The sequence below is a fragment of the Acanthaster planci genome, linkage group LG10 (genome assembly GCF_054643075.1).
Source record: "Acanthaster planci isolate LZ-2023a linkage group LG10, COTS_SCS, whole genome shotgun sequence".
In the NCBI taxonomy this organism is placed as follows: domain Eukaryota; kingdom Metazoa; phylum Echinodermata; class Asteroidea; order Valvatida; family Acanthasteridae; genus Acanthaster; species Acanthaster planci.
In genome coordinates this window covers 10,740,631-10,757,051 of record NC_141786.1, presented here as the reverse complement: position 1 = coordinate 10,757,051, position 16,421 = coordinate 10,740,631, and the positions used below count along the sequence as shown (strand labels likewise).

At 42.0% G+C, this 16,421-nt stretch overlaps 1 non-coding gene across 1 annotated transcript; it reads right to left on the bottom strand.

The window, feature by feature from the left end:
- Window positions 1-2,472: 2,472 nt before the first annotated feature.
- Trnat-agu (transfer RNA threonine (anticodon AGU)) lies at window positions 2,473-2,546 on the bottom strand. Its single transcript has one exon. It is a non-coding gene; the product is annotated as a tRNA-Thr (tRNA).
- Between the last annotated feature and the right edge of the window lie 13,875 nt (window positions 2,547-16,421).

The window sequence follows — 16,421 nt, the reverse complement described above, 5'->3', positions numbered from 1 at the left end:
TCTTAAAAATGCCAAATTGGGGAAGTTTACTCATATAAAATATCTTATAAATAACTTGCTTAATTCATTGCAGTCATCTTTTAAATGTTGAGTTGAAGGCGTGTCTTTATCGATATTCATTGAAAAAAATAAATTACCACACTGTATGATACGTTGGGTAAGGGCAAAACTTGTTATATATGAAACAGAGACACACAAAAAAGTGATTCTAAGAAAAATTCATTTGATGGATTCTTTAAGGTAAGATACATCATCGGTAAATTCAGAAAAACTCACAAATGCTGAGTCCATTAATCCATTTTTCGTCCCAGATAATAATTAAAATATACCGTGCTGAATTTTAAATCTAAGGGAATGAGTGTACCGACACAATTACAAAGCTGTGGGAGTTTGTATACGAGGAAAAAGTGTAGACATGACGTCAAGGAGAATGGACGAGGAACTGTAGATTCGTGCTGAGAATGGGTGAGGCGAATTTACAGTTCCCAGTTTATTCTCTGACTATTCCCCGACTTAAACTATTTCCCATTGTTACACGAACATGGAGTTCCAAGTCTATGACGCTCTTGCTGTTATCCTACGCCAGAGTGCACACCTTTGTTCCATTCATTAACGTACATGCCCGTGTTTGGGCTAAGTGAGACATCCGACAGCATTTGTGCATTCAACAATGTTATTGCTGGATACATACTCGGTTCTCTTCCTCTTGCGCCTTGGAGTCATTATTACAAGTGGGTCATTGCAGCCACATTGAGGAATGCTATACCAATTTATTAAGTGTTTAAGTGTATTAAATACAGGTTTAAGTGTATTCTTAATTTATTGCATTTTTGATTAATTTAGTGTATTTTTAAATATGTGTATTGCGCATTAGAACATTTCTATGGTTTCCGCGCAATAGAAATGAATTATTATCATTATCATCATTCATGAGAGTATTCGTGCAGTGACAGTCAGTGCTAGATACGTACGCGAATTCTCTTCATCTTGCGCCTTGGATTCATGAGTATACGTGTGCCCTTTCAGCGAAGCCTTCCAGACTAAAACCACCACAGGACTCTATGAAATTGAGAAAAGCTATAAACTCGTGAAAATATGGTTAGCACTTTTAGAACCACTTTACAAACCACTCCACGTAATTTACAAATCTTCGGTTTGCTACAAATTTGTAAAAATAATCTACACTTTGAACAAAGTAGTGACGTCACAGAAATAATAACCACTTAAGGCTTTTCAGTTGTTCGGCACAGAGTGCCCTACAGAAGTCCAACAGCCATATTTCATTCTAATTCAATTCGAGTCAGTCATGTTTGGCTCACCCAATCCGATTCGATCGGAGTTCGACAGCTTTGGGTCTATCCAATCTAATGTCGTTGCTTCATGACTCAACCCGAAGCATTCCGAATCCAGTGAAGGAGTTGAATTTGATCCGAGTTCGAAAAAGACGGGCTAAGAAAAGTAAAAACTTACTGCCAATCTTGCGAGTCATTTTACAGCACAAGATAAAGTCCCAAACATTAATTGTAAACAACGGTTAGGTCGTAAATTAAGACGTCGTCATATTATTCTGTTTATTCTTTAAATCTCTGGATGGTTTAGTCGAACTTTCATTTAAATCATACCAGTCTTTCATAGAATTCATTTTCAAGCCTTTTACAAAATCCCATTTAAAAGGAAAAATTGAAATGTACACAAACTAAAACTATTCGGAATGAGAAAAATGAAGTGTTCTTTGACATTATCAAGCGATGTATAGGGAGAAAAAGAGTAATATACTCCAGTAGCACGAGGCTCCCAATTAGACATAGGCCTAAAGCTCTTTGCCATGCTACTACTAAATTGAGTTTGTTGTGTACGGCAAGCTTTTTTAGCTAGACAGGTATGCCGTGCTTACGACGTCCAGAATGGCAGTGACATGACACTGCTCTAAGTTCGGCGTATACCACCATTGCCTTGCTACTGCCACTGTCGTCACAGTCAAGTTTGACACGACCTTACATAGCCCTTTACATTCATGTGAATTGTATTTGCATACATTTTATTTCTGCAGAATAAACATTTCAATGACGACCAAATCACTTCAAAGTGGTTTTAAGAACGCATGATCCAGAGATCAGCACTTCTTGGCGCGATATATTGCCACCACCAGCCGTCTGCCTGTATCTCTGTTCACTGTTTCGACTGATCCTTGCTGGAAGTTATCGTGGCTCTTGGCAGCATCTTTACTGCAAAGAGGATAATCTAACCATGCAGGGTTAGGTTTTTTTTATATTAACAGAGTGTGGTTGACAGAACTGTTGTGGAAACTGCTTCAATTGAAAGGATTAGCAACCGATTTATGTAGACAGTGGAATGTATACAATGATTGCGATTATATATAACAGGTTTTTTTTTTTGCCCTTACCCAACGTATATTAATAAGCACTGTATGCTCAGTGCTTGTCCGAGAGCTTGCAAAAAAACCTCACAAGCTTACTCGGGTGGGACTCGAACCCACGACCTCCTGCTTACTAGAGCAGATGTCTTAACCACTCGACCACCGAGCTTGCTGGAGGTCGGCTGGCCCTCACAAGCTTACTCCCACCCGAGTAAGCTTGTGAGGTTTTTTTTTTCGCAAGCTCTCGGACAACGCAAAAATACATCTTGATAACAGTTCGCGGTACCCGCTGCTTCATTCGACTCGGACCGGCCAGCCGACCCCAGCAAGCTCGGTGGTCGAGTGGTTAAGACATCTGCACTAGTAAGCAGGAGGTCGTGGGTTCGAGTCCTACCCGAGTAAGCTTGTGAGGTTGTTTTTTTTTCGCAAGCTCTCGGACAAGCACTGAGCATACAGTGCTTATTAATATACGTTGGGTAAGGGCAAAAAAAAAAAAAAAAAAACTTGTTATATATAATTAACATCTCCCCAACGCAAAAATACATCTTGATAACAGTTCGCGGTACCCGCTGCTTCATTTGACTCGGACCGGCCAGCCGACCCCAGCAAGCTCGGTGGTCGAGTGGTTAAGACATCTGCACTAGTAAGCAGGAGGTCGTGGGTTCGAGTCCCACCCGAGTAAGCTTGTGAGGTTTTTTTCGCAAGCTCTCGGACAAGCACTGAGCATACAGTGCTTATTAATATACGTTGGGTAAGGGCAAAAAAAAAAAAAAAACCTGTTATATATAATTAACATCTCCCCAACGCAAAAAAATACATCATGATAATGATTGCGATTCTTTATTAAACACTAGGTAAGTAAAAATTTACCTATAGGGGCAAATTTAAGTGCAAACTATAGTTACAACGCGCAATTCCGGTACAACGTAGAAGCCATAGCTGGCCAAGAAATTTGGAATTAAAATCTCATTGTTCATCACACTTCAATATTGCCTGTAACGGTTGCAGCATACATTATCATTAAAATCTTGTACAATTTGAATTATTTTCCTGGGAGTGGTTCCCTCTGTAACGATAAATGAAATCGGTTACTAATAACCAGCGGGACCAACATGTCCTGTGACCTGGTCCCAAAATGGTTGACTAGCTAGTCCAAACCAGCCATCGTTCTGGCGGTGTTAGTCTAACTACTGGTAACTGTTTTTAGGCAAAAAGGCATGCCGGGACAAATCCAGGATTTTTCGCAGGGGGGGTGTCAGGCTGGAGATTTGCTTTAATGTCTCGCTTTTGTGGACAAGGGGAACTATTACGAGACATAACATAGATTATTTACAGTGGTATTGGTGAACTTACATTTGTACACTTTAGTTATTTTTTTCATTATTTCCCTGACTTTTTAAAACCTTGTCAACGCCCGAACTAAGGATGGTTTGGGGTATCTAATCGCTCATTTGGGACCAGGTCCCAGGGCATGGTGGTTCCTCTGGGTTTCAATAGCCGATTTCATTTATCATTACAGAGGGAAAAATGTACATAAAATAATTGTATACGAATTTTCAGTGACCATGTATGCTGCAGGAATCGCAGCCATCGGTGGAATGCGAGCTACGATGAGATTAAGAAGTAGGCCGACTATGGTCGTTCGAGTGTAACTAAATTAGTCTTTTAGAAGTTTGGAGGACACAATAGGAGGGCGCTATTTGAAGTGGGTAGATTTGGAGCAAACATAGGTTGAATTCGGGCGGCCTATTCTTGACAAAGGTTTCTTGTTCTCGCGCTCGAACAGTGGGAACACGATTCAAGACCACTGTTCTCGGAACAGGATCACACACCACCTCCTCGTCAGGGTATTACAGGAGCACACAGAAACACTCGTGAGGTTTTGATTTTTGAACGGCTGCAAAAAGTAGAGAGATGGCTTACAAAGCTACAGACAACAGGAAGTTTTGCGAAATTAACATCGATAATTTTCGTGACACAAAAAAAATGTTCCTGTTTAAATAAAAAATCAGCCTAGTTGTCAAACATTAACTCTCGAATAACGTACATGGAGGCCGCCATGTTGCTTGTGATAACCAGTTGTTTGCTCCCGGCGTTCCAGCGGCCGACCCAAGAACAACGAATCAAGCTGTTCGTGAACGTACGAGAACAAGCCGCCCAAACTGAGCCATTAAGTTTAATTAACCCAAAATCAAATAACGCCCTCCAATTATTTTTGCCATATACCTCTAAAAGGCTAAATGCGCAAGCGGATCGTTAGAAAGGAATTGACTACTGGTCGAACTATAGTTCGCACCCAAACTTGCTCGTAGTTGTCGGTCGAGACGGGCTACCTTAAGTAACTACAATACTAACTACATGTACATAAACATTAAATCGTAAATGCATGAATACCACCATGGCTGATGAATCGCTTAATACACGTTCATGTTTAAACAATTTCGAAACGCACTTTCGAAGCTCAATATTTCGGTAACACGTATAGCAAAATGGGATCATTTTGTATCAGTTTGTCATGCGTATTATGTCACTTATGAGCTGAAACATACCCATCTGTACTCTATTAACTCTCGGTGACGATTTCGCGCCGTTGTAATGTTCGGCCTTCGTTTTTTGTTTTTTTTGCAGAAATGGCTACCGCGGCATCAATGCGTTCTGCTATTGAAAAGCATCTTGAATGTCCAATATGTCATGACAGATATAGACAGCCCAAGGTACTCAATTGCTTGCATAGCTTCTGTGAGGAATGTGTGATGAACTACCATCACGGCATATTTAGAGGTTCTCCCAAGATTACTTGCCCTGTGTGCCGACAAAAGAGTACACTTCCCAAGACAGGCATGCAAGGCCTCAAGACAAACTTCCACTTGGTTGGTCTAATCGAAGAACTGGCTTTGCAGGAAAAAGTTGCACTCTCGGAGGACTCCAAGCTTCTCTGTGAGACATGCAAGGAGGAGAACAAGGCTTCACATCACTGCATCGACTGCGGAAAGAATATCTGCTCAAATTGCCGCGATGTCCACTTCCGTTTTCCGATATTACTCAACCACACAGTCGTAACTCTAGATGAAATTCGCCAAGGTAAAGTGAAAGTGATAAAAAAAACCGGATGAGTACAAATGCCACAAACACAAGGACAGCGTGAAGCAATTCTACTGCAAAACGTGCGATGAGCTGATATGTCACAGCTGCACAATTATCGAGCACGCAAAACCCGATCATGATATCACTGAAAGTGAAGCGGCTGCAGAGGATTTCAGAGAGACGCTCACCGGCACGTTTGCTGCTATCAACAAGGACATTAAGTTCATCGAGGTTCATCTATTGGATACAGATAAAGCAAAGAAATCGTTCAATGAAAACACAGTGAAGGCTCGACAGGAGGTGCAGGAGATAGCTGCTGAGGTCATAGCCAAGGTCAAAGCTGAGGAGAAACGAATCAATCTCAACGTCTTGAGAGGGTATAGAAGCGAGCACTTCGCATTATTGTATACCCAAATTTGCCGTCCTATTGAATTGTTGTGTAAGTTTAATATGCAGGACCTGTATGTTATACAGCAGGTCACGAAATTTGCTGAATCATTGTTGTGGTTCTCTTCTAGACATCGCCATTTTTTTTATCATCAACTCTGCAAATGCTCTCAGATTGTGTGCTCGGGTATTCCAATCATCTGCATATACCATACTGCAGAACACAAAGATACCAGCAAAGTCCAATTATACACATGTCAAACCTGTTAAATGATAAATTCAAGATTCCTTCATAATTAACCCCAACTCCCTAGGGTGTGTGGGGGATCAGGTTGAAATTGGAGGAATCAGGACTGTTAGGGTTAATTCCCCCCTGCGGCTGGTTTTAAACTTACTTGTTTATATAACGGTGTATTTTTATCAGTGTATTTTAATGTAATCTATCTATTGTAATTAAATTTATCTTTTAAACTGTCTTGAACTCATTTTTGTAAATCAAACACTTTTAGTCATGTGACTTTTTGTTTGATGTTTTATTTCAAATAAACCGTAATGAATGAAGGAATAAAAAAGAGGGTGCCACCGCTGTGATGTCATTTCTAGAAGACACTTTTGTCCAGTTTACACGTTTACTGCTGAACTTGTGAAACTTTACATAAAGAAAATTCAGTGTATTATTAGATTCCTGATTCTTGATATTCTTAATTTCATCGGAGATTACCATTTTGCTTTCTGTGCAAATTTGAATTAGCCTATAAATCATTGAGGTACAAAAAGCCCCCAAAGTGCATAATGACAATCGATAGCTAGGTACAATGGGAAACAAACAAGACCTGCATAAAAATTGTTAGTGCAAATGGCCTTAAGCCATTCATAAATTTGATTACGCAATAATTTAATCTCGTAAGTATGCAGACGAAAAATAGTGCTTTCTCTGCTTGTAAAATTTGTTTTATTCACTTTGCAGGTGTATTTTATTCAGCTGCTTCCATCACTACCTTGGTTTTGCACCATGAATAAACGTAGTATATTGGCTGAGGAAGTATCCTTTACTAAGTGTGTATACATAAATGCTCTTCGGTGTAGTCATAAGAGCAGCTTGGGCCACGCCCTTCCACCACCACCACGACCAACATACAATGCCCTTGGCCTGTGCCCCCACCCCTACACGCAAAAGAATGCCCCATTCGCGTTAATTGAAGTGAGATGCTGTGTATTATATCCTAAACATTGCAACCAGGGTTACGGTCCAATCGATCATTCCTGACTTTTTGGAGTTGAGAGAATAATTTGCAATTTCAATAGATTTTACTCTCACATACAAGCCAAGATGCAACAGAGAAATGAGAGCACTGCACGCAGTACAAATATGTTTTGAGTGCATCGTTTTTGTGGCACTGTTTTTTGTTATCCAAACAGGCCCTTTTGGGCATGTATGGTCAACATCCTCTTGGCCAATATGGTCTCCCCCAAGAATGTTAGATTTAGGTGGTTGAGTTAAACAACGTTAAGTCGAATATTAATGTCTCGAATCATAAATTGATTTCTATCACGGCAGTCTTGAACATCACCGACTTTTAATTTACATTTAATGTGTTCCCCCTTTTTCATGGTTCCTTCAGAATATATCAGAGTGTAATATTTTCATCAGAAATATTCAGTAGCTGAAATTTTATACGGCAGGTACATTATTGGAACATGCAATCTTTTACCTCACAATACTCTCTCTACTTGAGAAATTTGAAGCATTCTTGAGTTGTTTTATTTAAAGCCTGAACGGAATCTTTGTGTGGAGTTGCATTCCTTTTTCTCTGGCCGATGTTAAATTGCAACACAATGTTGCAACGCACCGAATTCATGCTTTTAAAACGGACGCCTAAGTTGAAATGTGCGTAAGACCAATAGGCCACGTGAACATGCGTGCTGGAATCAATCACTGCCACAATCAGGAATAAAAGGTGTTCTTTACGAATGAATCACGGGCGAACACCAGATTTAACGGTTGCTGGTCGCCCTTCGCGGGGACATTGGGCCCGAAAGTAGTCCATGCTACCGCACTTCCAGCATCCTGGCGGCCAGTCAACGGTCTTCTTTGTTCCTTCGCCACGGCGTTTTACTTCCAACAGTTCACGCACCATTGTCGTTACCAGGTCAGTCGAAGATGTGTCTGGCGACTTCCCTTCCGCCAAATCAGGAACCACTGCTCGTGAACGTCCAGCCGTCTCTGCCTTGCACCACGCCTCCGCCTCCGTAACAATGCCAAATGCTACGTCCAACGTGGCTGTTTTCCCTTGGAAAAGTGCACGTTTCAGTTCAAGGTCGTCCAGCGCGTTCTTAAACATCTCCACAGCAAAGTCCTCTTGAAACGTCGATCCACATGTCCGGAAATACGTAACAAACCAGTTTCCGTATGGCTTCCCAAGTTCCGCGACAGTCTTACCTGCACGCCTTTTCCTGGACGTTAATTCTGCACGGTGACGGATTCGCTGACTCGCTGTCCCGAAGCACCGCTCCAGAGCTTTTACCAGTTCGTCGTACGATTGAATTTCCTTTGTCAACGAGTAGGCCATCTCCAGTGCTGGTCCCTTCAACGCCACCACCAAGTAGTCTGCACGCTGCTTGTCAGTCCAGGCGTTAATTTCAGTAACCCGCTCGAACTGCACCAAATAATCCCCGATGCGTGCCGACCGTCACACTCCTGGGCTTTACCCACGGTGCTGCTGGCCACCCGCATTTGCAGCACTGGGTCCGCTGGTAGCGGAATCAGTGCGCACTGCCGTGTGCCTGCTCACATGAGGAGGTTCGCACATGCTGCGTGCCCCGGTCGGGTTGGCCAGTGAGTGATTACAGTGAGAACAGTTCTCACCCTCGTCAGAGTCACTGCACGCCGCCCACCATTGTGCACGAAGATCCTCCGCAATTTTATTCCGGCACTTCCGCGAGCTCTATGATTTCCCTCGGCTGTTGGCCTTCCGATATAACGAGCTTGGCGTCTCCGGAACATAACAGCACTGCACGGGGATCCATGGGTGCCTTGGCAACTGTCCAAAAGTGACCGTTCCAAACGTTCTTTTTCCGCAGATATGCTATCGATTGCCTCCATGGCGTTCCGTGCAGACTCCACCCGGTAGCTTGCCATTTCATCTGTCGAAAGTTCACTGAAGTTCTACAAAAACCAGGCCGCTGCCACCATTTGTAGCGAAGCCTGGTGGGGTCTTGTCCTCCTAATCAGCAACACCAAAAAGGGGGCACAACTCACAGGACTTACAACGGCCAAACTTCTTTAATTCACTCGAATCGAATCTGGCTCACAGCTTACCGCACCGCGGTCAGACCACAACAACATGTACACCGTTCCAACTCTCCTCTCTACAGAACTTATATATCAATGATGAACAGCTAGTGCCCACCTTGAGAACTTTAGAAAATAGAAGCCAATTTCCGTTGCGCGCACGCGCCGGCTCAGCCAGACAAAGAACGAAGTCCACACTTGTGATCAAACTGCTCCGCCGGCAGATAAACAGCACAACGTGATATACTGTTCGTTACAGCACAAAACCATGCAGCAAGTTCGGTGGTTTTTGAGATTGCTCCTTTTGAAAGAGGTCTTTGGGTTAGCTGGGACAGTTTGACCCTTGATGGTGGTACTTGAGTGTAATACTCTACCCTGCCAACTGTCCTTGAAGCAGTTGTGTCTGTTGCGATGATGATGATGCCACAGTCATCGCCATCATCAACAGAGAATGGTTGCTGCGGCAATGAAATCCCTGTTCCATGAAACGAAGCTTTGGGTGTGGTGGCACTTGGATTGTGGTCAATGTTGCCCACTGCTGCGGTTGTGAACAGAACAGAACAGTTGTGAACAGAACAGTACAGCACAGAAGAGCACAGAACAGCAAAGAACAGCACAGAACAGAACAGTACAGAAAAGCACAAAACAGAACAGTTCAGCACAGCGCAGCACAAATCATGTACACAAAAATACAATACAAAGTCAACAATATACCCTCTTAAAACACGAGTTTCACAACATCAAAAAATACATGTTACATTAAAAAGTATTAACATATAATTACAATTCCAATTTAATTTCCAAAAACCTGTCCAATAAGGAGATGAAGTGTGCATAAAACACGTTACTGCTCATCAAAATATGCAGTTCAATAAAATTACCTTCTTACTTTTTAATTAAATGCGTGTATGTATACCACATTGTAAAAACCTTTTTCTAAACCTCTACGGTTTTATCCAAAGCTGGCGTACTCTCCCAGATTCAACCACGTCAAAAAAAGGCATTCAGTAGGTTGGATGGATTGTTTCTTATTTTCTGAAAATGGATCAAATACCTGTCGTCCACCAGAACTTGAACGTTCTCGATGTCACAAACAATTATTTTGCTTATTTTTTTTCCAATATTCTATATTTTTCCTTGATTTTCACAGTGAGCGAGTTGAATTAAATGATTGAGCAGAACATCACAACTGACTGTATTACAGAAACATAAGATAAATTGAGAATATCTCTATCTAATCAAAAGGACTTTAGCTTCCGAAGAAAATACAATCGTTGATTACACTTTGCAAGGGTTCTTGATATGTTGGTTCCATGAAAGGCTGTTGTCGATAAGAACACCCAAGTACTTATAACTTGATACATTTTCAACAGAATGTCCGTTCAACATAACTGGACGTATGTCATTTTTAATTTTACGAAAGTCGAAAATCATATTTTCAGTCTCATCATTCCCTGATATAATACCTGTAAGTACTGTGTCATCAGCATATTTTAGAATGGAACATGATTTACTGTCTGATCTGCAATCGTTTGTATATAATACACACAAGACCGGGGATAAGACCCTGCCTTGCGGAACACCGGTATTTATACAAACATCATCCGACAATACACCACTTACCCTAACTCTTTGTATTGTATTGGTCATGAAGCTATAAATCCAGGAACAAAGACCAGACTGTGCGTTCGATGTTGTCAATTTTCGAAAAACAACATCAGGCTTTACAGTGTTACAAGCCGACGAAAAGTCAACGTACATAGGTTTTTTGGTTTGTCGAGATGCTCATATATTCTGTGAAGACTGACATGGATCAATATAGATTTGGGGCAGAAGAATCTCCTCAAATAACTTCTGAAAACATTTCATTATAACCGATGTGAATGCTATCGGCACATGGTCATTTTGAGAAATATGTTTTGGTATTTTTGGAATTGGTACTATTGTTGAGGTTTTCCAAAGCTTTGAAACAGTTTGACTATTCAAAGACCATTGAAATAAGCAGTGGGAAATAGTTGCTAGTTCACAATGACAAAATTTAAGCACCCTCGGTGACACACCATTTGGCCCAGCTGATTTGTTACCATTAATTTGCTTCAGCTGCTAATCTACATTAAAACTTGGCTGAGGCTGTGCATCATCTACAACTTCTGTAGCTTGAGACTATACATAATCATCAATACTACTGACAGAGTTGCCTAGTGTTCCAAATCGTGCAAAAAAATTCATGTCATCTGCAAAACCCTGTTCGTTTCTATGGTAACTGCGAGACTTGGACTTTCCAATTCATGTTATCTGCTTTAGACCAATCCCAGCATTCTTTGTGTCCCCTGACCGAAACAAATTCCCCATTTTGTCCCATACTGCCGCTTACAGGACTTTTCCCAAGCGTTTAATTTCCCCCTGAATTTCACGTTGTTTTGAAACTTCTCCATTAACAAAACCCTTGTGTTTATTAACAGTTTGTTCTCTAAACTCTTTTGTAGTGCAAGGTTCATTGTTTGGATATATTTTGATTTCCCGTTGTGGCACGGTCAGTTCCTCACAAAACCGAATATATCCATTGACGGTATCCGTTGCTTCATCTAACATGATCCGCAAGGATGATTGACTGGTCAGTTGTCATGAAGCAGCTTCTCAAAGTCATGAAGCAGCTTCTAAAAGTTTGCACTGACTCCTCATCCCATTGCCTCACTTTCATCATGGCAGGATTCACCTGTTTTAATTTCTGGCGATATCTTGGAACGAGGTATGTCATTTTCTGACCCGAGGCACCCAAGCCCTCACGGTTATAGGCCCTATAGCCCCCCTCCGCGGATTCATAGCACTTGTCAAGGATACGTTGGCCCCTGGTTGGAATATCGACATACTGAAAGTACTGTGGCATGGTAGATTCCAGTTTACGCTCACTGAAATCGCCGAGTATGAGTTTTATTGCATCTGGGTATCTTCTTTCCATATTTTCGTGAATATCTGCCTGTTTGGAGACAGGCATGATGGCGTTAGCTTTAATACGTATATGCACAACCGTCACAAACATCTGATTAAACTCCGGTGGCAAATAGACTGGTCTCAGAAACAGTCAAAAAATTCTATATCTAGTGAACAAAACTGATCTTTCACAGAAATGTTAGTACACCATCTATTATTTACGGAGATGCAAACACCCCCGCCTGATTTCGTGCCAGAGTTTTCTGTTCTATCCATCTGTTCACACGAACTGAATTACCCATAATAATTGATGGTAAGGGAGGTCTGAAGCGTCTTCTTTAGAGGCGTACTCGAATTCCCCCTTTCCGCCTACGTTTGCGCCTCCTGAGCTCCCAGGGAATCTCCATGCCAGGGTCCACATAGTTTGCATAGTTCGCATTCCTCAAGCTTCGGAGCTCACTACTAGGACTACTAGTAGTAGTGATGCAGTACATGAAGATTGGTACTTGCCACACCCTAGAGTCGAGTAAATTGCAAACAGCAGCAATGCAAGGAAGACAACCCAGACACTTACAGACTCCATGATGACAGCTGAAAGAAAAGACGTCGGCGACTTGGGCATGAAAATGCACACCAAAAGTAGAATAAAATCACAAGGAACTAAAATTCACACAAGATGAAAAAACACCGGGTGGTTGCCACTGAGCAGCGCCCTCACTTCCATGCATTGCTGGGGAACAGACTACTTGGTCAACGTCGAATAAATGGCAAACCAATATATCCCAGTTCACTAGAGAGCTCTCTCTCATATGTTATAATATACTCAATCCAAGCAGGAAGAATCTATCCACCAACGCTTTTTGCGAGTCTTTGCATGCAACATGAGTATGATGTATGTGGGAAGGGGAGTTTTCTGTGCAGTGCTGTGTTTGGCAGATGATTTTTTGTTATTTTTTGTTTTTGGGGGGTGTTGTTCTCTGTTTTGTTTTTTGTTGTTGTTTTTTTCTGTTCGCAGACACACAGACACCCATTCCTCGTTTCGTCTGTTTGATAGCATTAAAAATCAGAAACTGAGCTACGGGAAGTACTGCTTGTGTTTTGGAGCTCCTTTTGCTGTTGATGTCTGGGTCTGCAAGTATTATGTTGATCATGGCAAGGAGCATGGTTGGGACAGACCTTTCTTTTGCATCAATCAGCATATGTTCCAGTGAACTGCTCGCTATTCACAAACATCTGCCGCATACCTATCTGAACAGCACGATCAAAGTGGAGAGCACCACTGTCGCTATCATGATCACAGGCTCTTCCTGATACCTCTCCAACGTCTTCATCGAATCCAGAAACACATCTTGTTCTTTGGTCTGAGCTTGCAGACAAGGCAGCTGAGCTAACAGGATTTTCTTCAACCTTATGGGGTTCATTTGCTTTTCAAGGATTATTCAAAATTTTTCCAGTTTTGACGTGTACAGGTTTGCAAGATCAGCAGTTAAGTATGACTGTACAACTACTAATAATAGCATTTATTGTTTAGAACCCATTACATCATAAAACAGATCCCAACCGGGCGTACATAACGGAAACACGCAAATACTATGACCGTAGAATAAAATAAAACTATCTACAAATTGTGCAGTAAAAAGCTCAATAAAAAAGGACGCCAGACCCAACACCTCCCTCAATAGAGCGGCTGCGCCACCCACCAAACTCCCACAAATGCTGGATTCAATACCTAAGCCTTCAGAGTGTATCTGCAAGTAACATAACAAAAGACACTCAAATTATTAAAACATCACTACTAAAACCATTAAACGCAATTAAGGATAATACACTTACAAATGGTACACCACCCGAAAGATATGTGTTTTTAATGAAGACTGAAAACATTCCACACTGGCGGCTTTACGGACCAAAGGAAGGATGCCACTCCAGAATCTAAGTGCCGCAACCCAAAAAGCTCGCTTCCCATGGGACGAATAGCGGGCTCATGAAGCTGTGATATCACAGAGGATCTGGTATTCCTTTCTCTTTGGCAAGTAGAAACGAGATCAGTTAACCCGACGATACGTAGTTCCCACTTAAATGTTCTTTCACCCAACAGTGGGCAAATCAACAGTGATGTCATTAACGAAGGAAAAACGGTTGATTGATGCTGGTCCCGCAGAATCTATCAAACCAGACCTAGTAAAATAAGCAGCGACTGCACCAGGGAAAAAAAGTCAACGAAAACTGACTCCTAACGTTTTAGTCAGGTATCTATATTACCCGGTGGTAATATAGGAAGGCGGTACTGTCAGAAGGGCAACCGATCCCATCTGGAGCGTATTTCAAATCGAGAAGTGCACGAGTCAGTTTAAGCGGGTCCGGGGCAAAAGGGGGAAAGTGGGCCCTGCTAAACGGGACCAAGCGTTCTTTTTTAATAGAATACCTTCAAGTGGTGGCAGAAGACACCGAATTACTGCCTGCTTCAACGGTTTGATCAGTTTGATAATGACCGTAAGCCAGTGTGTCGATGCCGTTTGATAGCAGGTAACGTTTTGTGTCCAACGGAGATAGGCTCAGTTTGTTTTGAACGATGAAACCAAGTTCTTCTGCGACCTAATATTTTGTTGCTTTGTATAAACCTGCGTATACACCTTTGGTTTTTTTGAGCAGGCTAGGCAACCCGTTGTCTTCAAGTAAGATGGAATACATTTTGGAGCGTAAGCAGACGACTTCAGAAACGAGCTTTCCGCCAATTTCGTCTTCCATCTTGCCAATGACTTTTTTGTTTTTATGGTAGTAGAGCGCGTGTGAAGGGGGGTAGTTTAAACAGTCGAATAGGTCACTTTTTGCGTAGATATCGATTGACGTTGTCGGTTTGAATCTGAACAAGTGGGCTGTCAGTGTACAATAGACAGACGTCGTCACCAAAGACTGATTTTAATGTGTTGTAAAAGAAGTCATACATTAACGTTTTAGATAGGTCAAGCACGCTCACGCCGCAGTAGATCGGTTTGTTTTACTTGGTTATTACGCAATGTATTTCGACAAACAAGAAATTGCACCCTGGGAATGGCGTAGTCGATTTGTAGTAAGGTTTAGAAACCAAGCGTTTATATTGCTAGGTGTCCTGTAAGTCTTTCAATAGAAACCCACTTATTAGGTCTCTCACGTTTTCCATCGTTTTGCCAAGCACGGAGTTGTTCATCAACTTGAAAAAGTCTTTCTCAAAATCAGAGATGGTTCGTTTGTGCAACGACGTACTTGTGTTTAGCCAAAAGCTCGGGTGCGAGTTTGTCTACGGAGGTGATATTTTCCCCGTTGCGTACCAAGTCTTTTTGGTAATCTGACAGCCATACACTCGGTATCGAAATATTTTCGGATGCAAGCAGAAAGTCGTTGCGTAAATCGTGCCAAGTGCTGTGGATAATCGAGCGTCACTTCAAACATGTAGCCGATAGTAGAACGGGTGAAAGATTAGAAATGGACTCGGGGTAAACTTATCTGGCGCCTTAACCCATTTAAAATTTCCTATTGGTGGGTACTGGCTCATGGCCCAAGCGTACAAATTATTCGCGTCGAGGTATATGATGTACAAGTTGATGTTTAGTTGAATCATAGTCTTTTGGTTATTAGCTTTTGCGTAACGTTAGTTTCCTACCACGTTCCCACCGCGTATAGCCCGTTCAAAAAAGAGGTGCTTGTCGATGTATGTGAGCAACTCGAGTTGGACGGCAGAGTGTTTTCAAGGCCTGGCGAGGTGTAGTAGTTGGCGGGGTATAGTTCGTACTTCGTTTTGCAGACTTTTCGAAAGTTTTCAAACACGCACGCAAGTAAAAACGCGTCTACTTAGATGTACAGATCGTGGTAGTCCCCGAGGGTTTGGAATCGAAACGTTTCCCATACATTTTTGAGTTCGGAAATATTCTTCTTCGCTTACGGTCTGCTGCTTCAACGAGCTATAAAACGCGTCTCTAGGCAGCAGACTGGTTGTTATTTGGGAACCTTTCGCAAAGTAACTTATTAAAATCGTCTCTGGAGCAGCTTTTGACCAATGGATTGAGCAAAGCAGCCATAAAATGAAACGAGTCTAGGAATCTAAGTTGACCAAACGAGATATAATTTTCAGAGTTTTTACTGATGACTTTGATTCGACTTCCGTCGTCTGCACACCCTTCAAAATCAGATGCACGTCGTATTTTTCCAAGTTGTGCAAGACCACTGGAATGGGTGTTTGCTTTGGTACTATTCCGAGTTTGAGATTGCAGTTGGCATGCGCTCGACCGCGATACTGGCCCGTGACGTGACAGTGTTTGCAAACTTTTCTAAACTTGTTGATGGGTTTTTGTAGCTCATACAGGTGTGTAGTAG